The sequence below is a fragment of the Portunus trituberculatus genome, chromosome 29 (assembly GCF_017591435.1).
Source record: "Portunus trituberculatus isolate SZX2019 chromosome 29, ASM1759143v1, whole genome shotgun sequence".
Taxonomy (NCBI): domain Eukaryota; kingdom Metazoa; phylum Arthropoda; class Malacostraca; order Decapoda; family Portunidae; genus Portunus; species Portunus trituberculatus.
In genome coordinates, this window is record NC_059283.1 from 6,568,512 (window position 1) to 6,578,511 (window position 10,000).

The following is a 10,000-nucleotide window of genomic DNA, read 5'->3' on the forward strand; positions in this document are numbered from 1 at the left end:
TCTCTCTGGCTCTCTGTCTCTTGCTCCACTGTGTGTGTGTGTGTGTTTGTGTGTGTGTGTGTGTGTGTGTGTTTAGTTACGATATGAAGTCTTGAGAAGTAAAGGAAAATATTATCATTGATTTGTGTAGTTGAATTAATCAGTGTAAACTTTAGATAACAAAGGAAAAAAAGAGACAAGTAAGAGAGATAAATGAATTAATAGATATTGGTGGACAGCTGGACATGTACGTAATTAGATAAATGACAAAAACAAATTATTATCGACGAATATTTGGCAAAGTTAATGAATCCTATTATTGTTATTATTATTATTATTATTATTATTATTATTATTATTATTATTATTATTATTTTTATTATCTCTGACCAATTACCAGCATTAATTAGCCGTAAAAGACAACATTCCTATTAATAACAACTCTCACAATCACCATTAAAATTACATATTACAATTACATACAATTACATACAATCACCTGCCGTCACCATCACCTTGCCGCGGCCTCACTATCACCCACCATCACTATCGCACACTCAGCGTCACCTTGATAATGTCACTGTACACCATAACTCACCTAGTAATTGGAGGTGGGCGCAGGTAGGTTCCTCACGCCTCAGGTATTTCTAGGGCGCTACCTGGAGAGCCTACAGGTAAAATATTTCCTCCCTCCATACCTCATCTCTCTCTCTCTCTCTCTCTCTCTCTCTCTCTCTCTCTCTCTCTCTCTCTCTCTCTCTCTCTCTCTCATTGTTTTTTTGCCTAAATTTCTATTTCATCAAAATTTTCATCTTGTCGCTTCTATATATTTATTTGTTTATTTATTTATTTAATTAACCATTCTTTTTTTGTAAGCTTCCTTCTCTTTAGATTTTGAAAAATGAGTTAATTTGCACTAGGAAAGAATAAGGGAAAGGCATCTTTGGTAGAAGTAAATATATAGCATCTAATTTTAGACCTAACACTAAATTATCTGCGATCTTTCTGTATTTCCGCGGCAAACATTTACTAACAACGCGAGAGAGAAACCCAGATTAATTCTTACATATAATGGCGCTAAGACTAACTGACAATTATACTGAAAGAAAGTTTGAAAGATAAAGGCAGTTGAATATAGTTGACAGCAAGAAATTTTTAGACGACTTGAAAGACCCAGAACAAAATATTTAATATGAGAAAAGGAAAACATCACAAATTGGCTTAGATGACCAACACAAGAGGAAAATATAAAGAAACAAAACCCCCAAAAAAAAAGAACGAAATAGAAGAATTTAGACCATTTTAAAGATCCATAACATTATAGTCTGTATAACTAAAGGGAAACAACATAATTAGACCGAGATAGACCAACACAAAAGAGAATGTAGCGAAACAAAACCGGAAATAGACGAAATCGAGAATGTGGACTATTTTAAAGACTTGAGAAACACTAGTAAATATCAATAAGGAGTAAGCAAATGTAGACCACGTCAGAACAGTACAAAGACCAAACAGACTCCAAGAGGACGGTTATGGACAGGTAGAGAGCAATCCGTCCATCTTTAAGCTGGCATCTCTCGCTTGGCCGGCCTCTCACAAGAAGGCAATTTACTTAAGCTGTCTGGGAGTATCCGAAAGGCAGGAAGAGAGCGGAGGAAGGAGGAAAGAGGAAGGCAACCCATATATCGCATCCCCACGTCTCTCTTACCCTCACCAACCACAGGCATGTCTTGAGCCACCGCCGGACCCTTGTCATGGGCGGTTATGGGTTTATAACACAGTAATGTGACTACCGTGCCTGCCTACCTGCTTAGACCTTGCCATTAGAGCCAGTGCCCCTTACCTTTACTGTCCTACCACTACCACTACCACCACCATCACTGCCAGGTATAGGAAGGGCCGCCGGAGGTAAAAAAAATCTGATGGTTAAGTGACTTTGGGTAAGGTAAAGCACGCTGGTCACCTGTTGGCCCCATGATGCCCGGAACAGCGGCGTGTCATGGCGCTGATGGCCGCACGGGGGCACCACTGATGGGGGAGCACGGCCGCGCCACGAAGCTGCGACGAATGAAGCATCTAACTGAATTTTTACCTCACTGCCATAAGACACTTCCCTGGAACTCGGAACCGTCGCTAATGTCGTTATCTTTTTACTGTCACTGGGAGTATCGCCATAATCGCCGTGAACATCGCGCACGTAGCCACTTTGCCCCGTATTACTGAATATTGTTAAGGTTCGTGTTCGTGAATGTTTCAGCGTGTCGTGTCCCCTCTTAACAAGCTGTGCTGGAACTTATTGGAGATTCTGTGAGTGTTTTAACATTTTTTAACCATAATAGTTTCCGCTAGACCCTTGCTGAACTAAAAGAAACATAAAATCACCCTTAAAAAACCACAAGAACTTCCGCTTAACTCTTGCTAAACAAAGATTATCATGAAAACACCTTAAAAACCACAATTATATCCTGTAAACTATTGCTAAGCTAAAAAATAATTTTGAAAACACCCTTAAAAACCACAGTGACCTCCACTATACCCTTGCTTAGCCAAAAACATCATGAATACACTATAAATTCCACGAAATCCTTATGATAAAGAAGCAATAAAGAAGTACCCTCGAGAACAAGAATACTTCCAGTAGATAATGTTTTAAAAGAAAAATAATTATGAAAACACCCTAGAAAACCAAAGTAACGTGCTATAAAATCTTCCCTATCGAAAAGAACAATGGAAACACTCATAAATTTCAATAACTTACAGTAAATCAAGTTAAAAGTAAAGATAAGACACTGTAAATTAAGATAACACCCTTACAAACCACAATAATTTTCTGTAGAACTTTTCCTGGTTGAAAAGAATATTAAAATCATCGTTAGAAACCTCAATAAAATAGAATGGATCACGTTGAAAGTAAAGGTATAGGACGCTGAAACTTAAGATAATGCTCTTGCTGAAACTTTATCCCGGAAACTGCATCAGACGCCGTGTATGAGAGAAAACGGGAGACTGACTAGGAGTGATGACGCGACCGGCTGCCTCCATGTAGCTATTTGTATTTAACGCGTGGACCTGAACGCCGATCAAGACTGTAATTAAAATCGCCGCCTCCCGCCCATGACTCTTTGATAATTCGACATTAAAAGACACGCGTGGAAACAACACTAACATTACTGCCGGGAATGAATCGATCAGTACAATGGGGAAATGTAAAGTTTGCGTGTGTGTGTGTGTGTGTGTGTGTGTGTGTGTGTGTGTGTTTTTTTACTTCTTTATATTGTGTTAATGTGTGTTAGTAAATAAGATAGACTGTTTTCTTGTGTATATTAGGGAAAATAAAAAGAGATTGTGAAATGTCTATGTGTTTGAGTGTTTTAGGTAATGTTTGTTAGTATGTTTTACAGATTTGTGGTTCGTTGGATATCTATCTATTTATTAGTCTATCTACATATTTACATCTATTTATCTATCATTTCTTTCTGTCTCATCCTTCTTTCTCTCTACTTATTCATATTTCTCCTTTAGTCTCTTTTCCTTACATCCTCATACTCTTCCCTTCTTCATTCCCTTTTATTCCCCTTCCCTTCTCCTCATTCATTCTTTTCCTCCTTTTTCTCACCCTTATTCACACTAAAAGAGCACTCCTCCTTCCATTCCTCTCCTCCCCTCTTCTTTCCCTTCATATATCCCTCCCTTCCTCGCTAACTCTCTCTCATTCTCCTCGCATCCCTCCATCTTCTCATTCTCTCCCTTAACTGCCGAATCGCCGCCCGAGGATGAACAGCAAGGGTCGTTTGTATAAGGGACGCTCGTTATGAGTTGTGCTTGCCTAGTTTGACGCCACTTTTGTCGAGGCAATCAATTAAGGTATGGTGTTATTATATTTTTACTCGCCTTCCTCTTCTCCTAATCTCTCTCTCTCTCTCTCTCTCTCTCTCTCTCTCTCTCTCTCTCTCTCTCTCTCTCTCTCTCTCTCTCTCTCATGTTTTTTTTTCTCTATTTGTGGTCTTTTTTTCATCTAGCCATTTTGTGTTTAAGTTTTCATCAGTCTTTTAAAAATCAAGAAAATTGTGGTGATTTTTAAGGGATTAGAGATTTGAAAGTAACCAGCGCACGCACACACACACACACACACACACACACACACACACACACACACACACACACACACACACACACACACACCACGTATAGATAGCAAGATAACACGGATGACAGAGTGAGAGAGGGATGAGGCAGAGAGATAAAGAGAGGGACAGATTAAAGATAGTGGGAGAGAGGCGCCTCATAGCAAAACTCATAAACATTTATCAGCAGTAAATCACGAGGTGTGACTTGGAAATAGAATAAAAAATGGGACAAAAAAAGATAATGATAAACCCTGAAAGAAGATTTGCCTTTTTATTTTTTGCTTAAGATTTTGTGGGTGATTATTTTCATGTATATTTTTATTATTTCTTACTGGCAAAAGAAATGTATTTATTTATTAAGTGTAGAAGTAATGAAGTATTTTTTTCTAGGTTATTTGATAGTAGTAGTTCCTTATTTATTTATTTATTTATTTATTATTAATTTTTGTTTTATTTCGTGTGGATAAAAACTCATTTGTAATTTTTTATTTAAGTTGGGTTAGGATAGGATAGGTTAAGTTAAGTTGAGATATGTTAGATTTATATTCGTGTATTATTAGTCTCTCTCTCTCTCTCTCTCTCTCTCTCTCTCTCTCTCTCTCTCTCTCTATTTCCCAGGTGTACATTATCAATAAATTGTATATCCTCTTTAGTTATTATTGGCAATACGTTTAGGGTACAGGAGAGAGAGAGAGAGAGAGAGGAGGAGGAGGGAGGAGGAGGAGGAGGGAAAGAAGAGAGGGAGGGAAGGAGGGAGGAAAGAATTCTTTGAAGTTTTGATGGCATTCAGGAAAACTAAAAGGGAGGGAGAGAAGGAGGGAGACAAAACTATTATGCAAAAAGGAAGGAAGGAAGATGGCCATAAAAGAGCAAAGGAGGAAGAAGAGGAGAAGTAGGAAGAGGGAAAGAAAATGATGGTAGAAGAGAAAATAAAGAAAAAAATGTTGTAAAGGATAGAAATAAATGAATGGAGATAACATAATTGAGAAGATGAGAGAGAGAGAGAGAGAGAGAGAGAGAGAGAGAGAGAGAGAGAGAGGAGTGGAGTGTTTGGTGAGAATATTGATTAAAGAAATCGAATGAAAAATACAATTAGGCAAGAATGAAGGGCATTGGAGAGGTGATAATGAATGTTAATGTATGTAAACGAGAGAGAGAGAGAGAGAGAGAGAGAGAGAGAGAGAGAGAGAGAGAGAGAGAGAGAGAGAGAGAGAGAGAGAGAGAGAGAGAGAGAGAGAGAATTCATCTCTCTCTCTCTCTCTCTCTCTCTCTCTTTGAGTATTAAATGCACAATCTTTTTGCCTGACTGGTTAATCCCTCTTAATAGAATCGAATCGTTTCCCAAGTAGAATTAAGAGGATTCAGTACACTTCACGATACTTCAACCTGTTTTGATGCCCTCGCGTGCGCTCTCTCTCTCTCTCTCTCTCTCTCTCTCTCTCTCTCTCTCTCTCTCTCTCTCTCTCTCTCTCTCTCTCTCTCTCTCTCTCTCTCTCTCTCTCTCTCTCTCTCTCTCTCTCTCTCTCTCTCTCACATTCCCACGCGTCGTATACATAAATGAAGCTTGTAAACTCTCTCTCTCTCTCTCTCTCTCTCTCTCTCTCTCTCTCTCTCTCTCTCTCTCTCTCTCTCTCTCTCTCTCTCTCTCTCTCTCTCTCTCTCTCTCTCTCTCTCTCTCTCTCTCTCTCTCTCTCTCTCTCTCTCTCTCTCTCTCGTAAACATTTTCGGAAGTAAAATCTGAAGTCAAACCAAATAATGGGGAAAGGATGCAAGAATTGTTATATTCTGAAAATTTTAGTAGCATGCGATTGTTGTAGTAATTCCACGGCGATGTTAGTAGACAATGTTGGTAGGAAATGGTAGGAGTTCAAGATACCATACCATGCCATACCGTACCATACCATGTGGGCTTTTCACGGGAATTTATTGGGCTAAAGGGGATACTTTTTGGGGCACCTCCTTTCTCAAAGCCCACCCGCTAGGAAACCGTTGCCCCGAGTGAGGAAGCCCAACCTACACTCGGACCGTGAACAGGATTCGAACCCGTACGCTTGGAGACCCCTCGGACCCCAAAGCACGCATGGTTTCACTGTACGACGGCGGCCCCATGATGATGCAATGGATAGAAAAAGATGAAGAAGGATAACTCGAGCGCCTGACTTTTTAATGATGTGGGTTTAAGGTCGCATGAATAAGAAGTTGGTAGGGTCTAGGACTAGATCATGGTAGTACAGAGATGGTTTATATATGACAGAATCTTTATAGCCTGTGATTCTGGTAGCGATATTGGTAGGATGCAATGGTGGTAGTTCCCAGGGCGTGATTGTGGTTGGGTGGACGTGGCTTACAGCTGGAATACCCCGTGGTCGCTGGGTGAGTGTTGGCTGGTCGTGGTGGTCGTCATCCGTGGGTGTTTATGGGTAGTGTGGGCGTCTCCCCAAGGGCGTGAGTGTTCCAGGTAAGGCCTCAGGTAGCCCACGGGAGCGCCAGGTAGCGACCACGAGCCTTGGTGTGTGGTGGTGGTGGTGGTCTTGGTGGTGGTGGCATGGTAGGGGTGGTGGTAGCATGGTAGGGGTGGTGGTGGGTGTGCTTGGGTGGATTTTTTGGGGTAAAAGAAAATAAAGGAATTATATATTATTACCTTCAAATTATTATGGAAAATGAAGAATTATTTGTTTCCTGAAGTTATGTAAAGGTACTGAGGAAGTTTGTATATACTGAGGTGTGTTTGTATGTATGTTTTCTATTAGTAAGTGCAGTCAACAGGTATTTACATTGCTTAGAATATTAACAAAAGAAGAGTATAGTAGAATTATTAAATGGTAAAGATTTTACTCCTAGATTGTTTTCTGGTGAATTTTGAAATGTGAAATGATAAAAAAGTAAGAAAAAAATATAGTCTTTATGATATACTGCAAATGAACGAGAATTTGACGCAATAACAGTACAAGTAAACATTCATACCAATATTCATGCCATGTTATGTACACGTATACTCGCCTACATATACACACATACATAAATATTCTTTTTATTTAATTTAGCACACTGGGCGGCTCGTGTTGATGCAAATGCACGCTGGTTTATGTATGCATTGCTCTGTGCAAATATTTACTTTGTCACTTAATCATTTAGCACAGGTATATATACGTGTGTCTACCTGTGTGTGTGTGTGTGTGTGTGTGTGTGTGTGTGTGTGTGTGTGTGTGTGTGTGTGTGTGTGTGTGTGTGTGTGTGTGTGCGTGTGGGTGGGTAAGTGAAGGAGACAGGTAGACCAACTGAAGGAGCGAAGGGAGGAGGAGGGGAAGGGATAGGAGGGAGGGAAGAGAGGAAGAAGGGAAGGAGGGAAGGGAGAGGGAGAGGGAGAGGTCAAGAAGCTTAACTCTCCCTCCCCCCTCCTCCCTCAATCCACCCTCTCCTATTGTTAACTTAATAAGAAATTCCATTATATTAATGAACTGTAAAATGTGAGGGAATGACGACTTGCTGAGAGAGAGAGAGAGAGAGAGAGAGAGAGAGAGAGAGAGAGAGAGAGAGAGAGAGAGAGAGAGAGAGAGAGAGAGAGAGAGAGACTTGTACTTTTCTCTTTTTCATTGTCTCTTTCTCTCCTCTCCCTCCTTTCTTCCCTCCCTCCATCCTTCTCTCTCTCCTCACCTACCTGGTCGTGGGTTTCACAATTAATACACCTGAGGACCAGTTATGTGAAGCGCCTTCCAGGTAACACGATACTAGGGGTGTTTAGTCAATCATCTCCTCCTCCTCCTCCTCCTCTTCCTCCTCCTCCTTGCTTCTCACTCACGTTCCGCTATCAGCTCCAATCTCCTTCTCCTCATCCTCTTCCTCCTTCTCCTTCCTTCACTCACGTCCTCCTCTCATCTACATCTACTGTCCTTCATCTAACCTTCCCTCTTCAGTCTCCCTTTTTTCCTATTACGCACAGATTCATCAGGCCTTGGTGCGTTTTCTTCTTTTCTTTCTCTTTTCTCGTTATTTGCTATTTCTTTTTGTCCTCTTCTTATGTTTCTATCTCCTCTTTTTCTCTTCCTCTTACTCTTCAAATCAAAGGAGAACTATGGAAGATGATAAATGGAAGATGAAAAATGATAGTTACGAATTTGATAAAGCAGAATAGAAACAAATAAAGACGGTAAGAGGTACAATAGATAGATAATTGCGATGAAAGTTGGAGGAAACGAAAGTAATAAAGAAGGAAGGAATGAAAAGGAAGAGAGATAAAGAAGAGGACGAGGAGTAAAGAAGAGAGACAGGAGTAGATGGGGATTAAGGGAGGTAACAGGTAACAGGTGGATTGAGAAGAGGGGAGGAGGGAGAGAACATAGGAGATTAGGGGAAGAGAAAAGTAAGGAGGGAGCAAAAGGATAATTGAGAAAGGTAACATGGAGAAAGAAGGAAGAAATGGATAAAGAAGAAAAGGAGAAGATGAAGGAAACTAACAGTGGTGGTAAGAGGAGGGAATAAAGAGAAAGAGGGAAGAGTTTAAGATAATAAGGAGTGGAGAGAGGAAGGGGAGAGAGAGGGAGAGGTAAGGGAGACAACAGGTAGCACCGGAACACACAGGTATGGTATCATAGGAGGGAAGGGGAGGGAGGAGAAAAGACACCTGTTCACTACACCTGACCAATCTACGGGACACAGGATACACAGGTTCAATAGATACCTGTCACACTACACCCCCACAAGCAGCTGGGGAGGCCACACCTGACTAACTTGCACAGGTGAACAGAGGCACAGGTGATGCACTAGAGTATACCTGTTATTGTGTTTATTGTTTACAGGTGCGTGTTGTAATTGCTATACAGGTAAATGGGGATACAGTTCTTTGGAATGTACTTTTTATATTTATTTTTGCAAGTATATTGAGAGAAAATTTTCAGGCGTATTGGAATGTACCTGTTAGCCTCTTCAGTACTGGGATGCATTTTTACCTGAAGTTTTGGATATGACTAAATGATTTTATTGGCATTAGGAAGGATCTATGGAGGTTGGAAGATTAATGGCCAGAGTCTTCACTATTTTAATTCCCATATAAGTTTCTGAAGCTATATAAAGTCACCAAATACTAAGCAGAATGAATATGGAAGCGCGTCATGGTACTGTAAGGGTTAATTGTGGTTTATTAATTGTAACTGTGAATTAAGGTAAATGTTTGACAAATAAGGGATTCAAACTTTATAGATAGGGAAAAAATGACTAAAATGTTGAATGGATGAAGAATGGAATTGGTTGAAACATGAAACGAACCACCAGCAATGAGTCAATACGGAACTTTAAAGGATTAGACACATTTATACATGGAGATGACAGGTGGAAATAGTGAGGTATGTTTTATAGAGTAATCGCAACGTGTTGGTATAAAAGGTGTTTATATCTTCCTTTATTCTCTTTTTTGTTATGGTGTTATGTTTGAAAAGACGAATATTATCCTAAGATGACCTGGAATAGATGGGAATATTAAAAGATACAAATTGTGCATATTTTCGTTATGCTTATAGGCGAATGTATTGTATTATTTTGTATATAAGGATGTTGTATCACAGAGAATAGATTGCAATGAATATGGAAACACGACATGGTACTGTAGGGTTTAATTGCGGTTTATTAAGGGTAACTGTGAATTAAGGTAAATGCTTGACAAATAAGGGATTCAAACTTTATAGATAGGAAAAAATTGGCAAAAATGTTGAATAGATGAAGAATGGAATTGGCTGAAAAATGAAACGAACCACCAACAGTGAGTGAATACGGAATAGATGGGAATATTAGAAAAATACAAATTGCGGACATTTTCATTACGTTTATAGGCGAATGTATTGAATTATTTTGTATATAAGGATGTTGTATCATAGGTGAAGATATCTGGACCAAATAGGCAG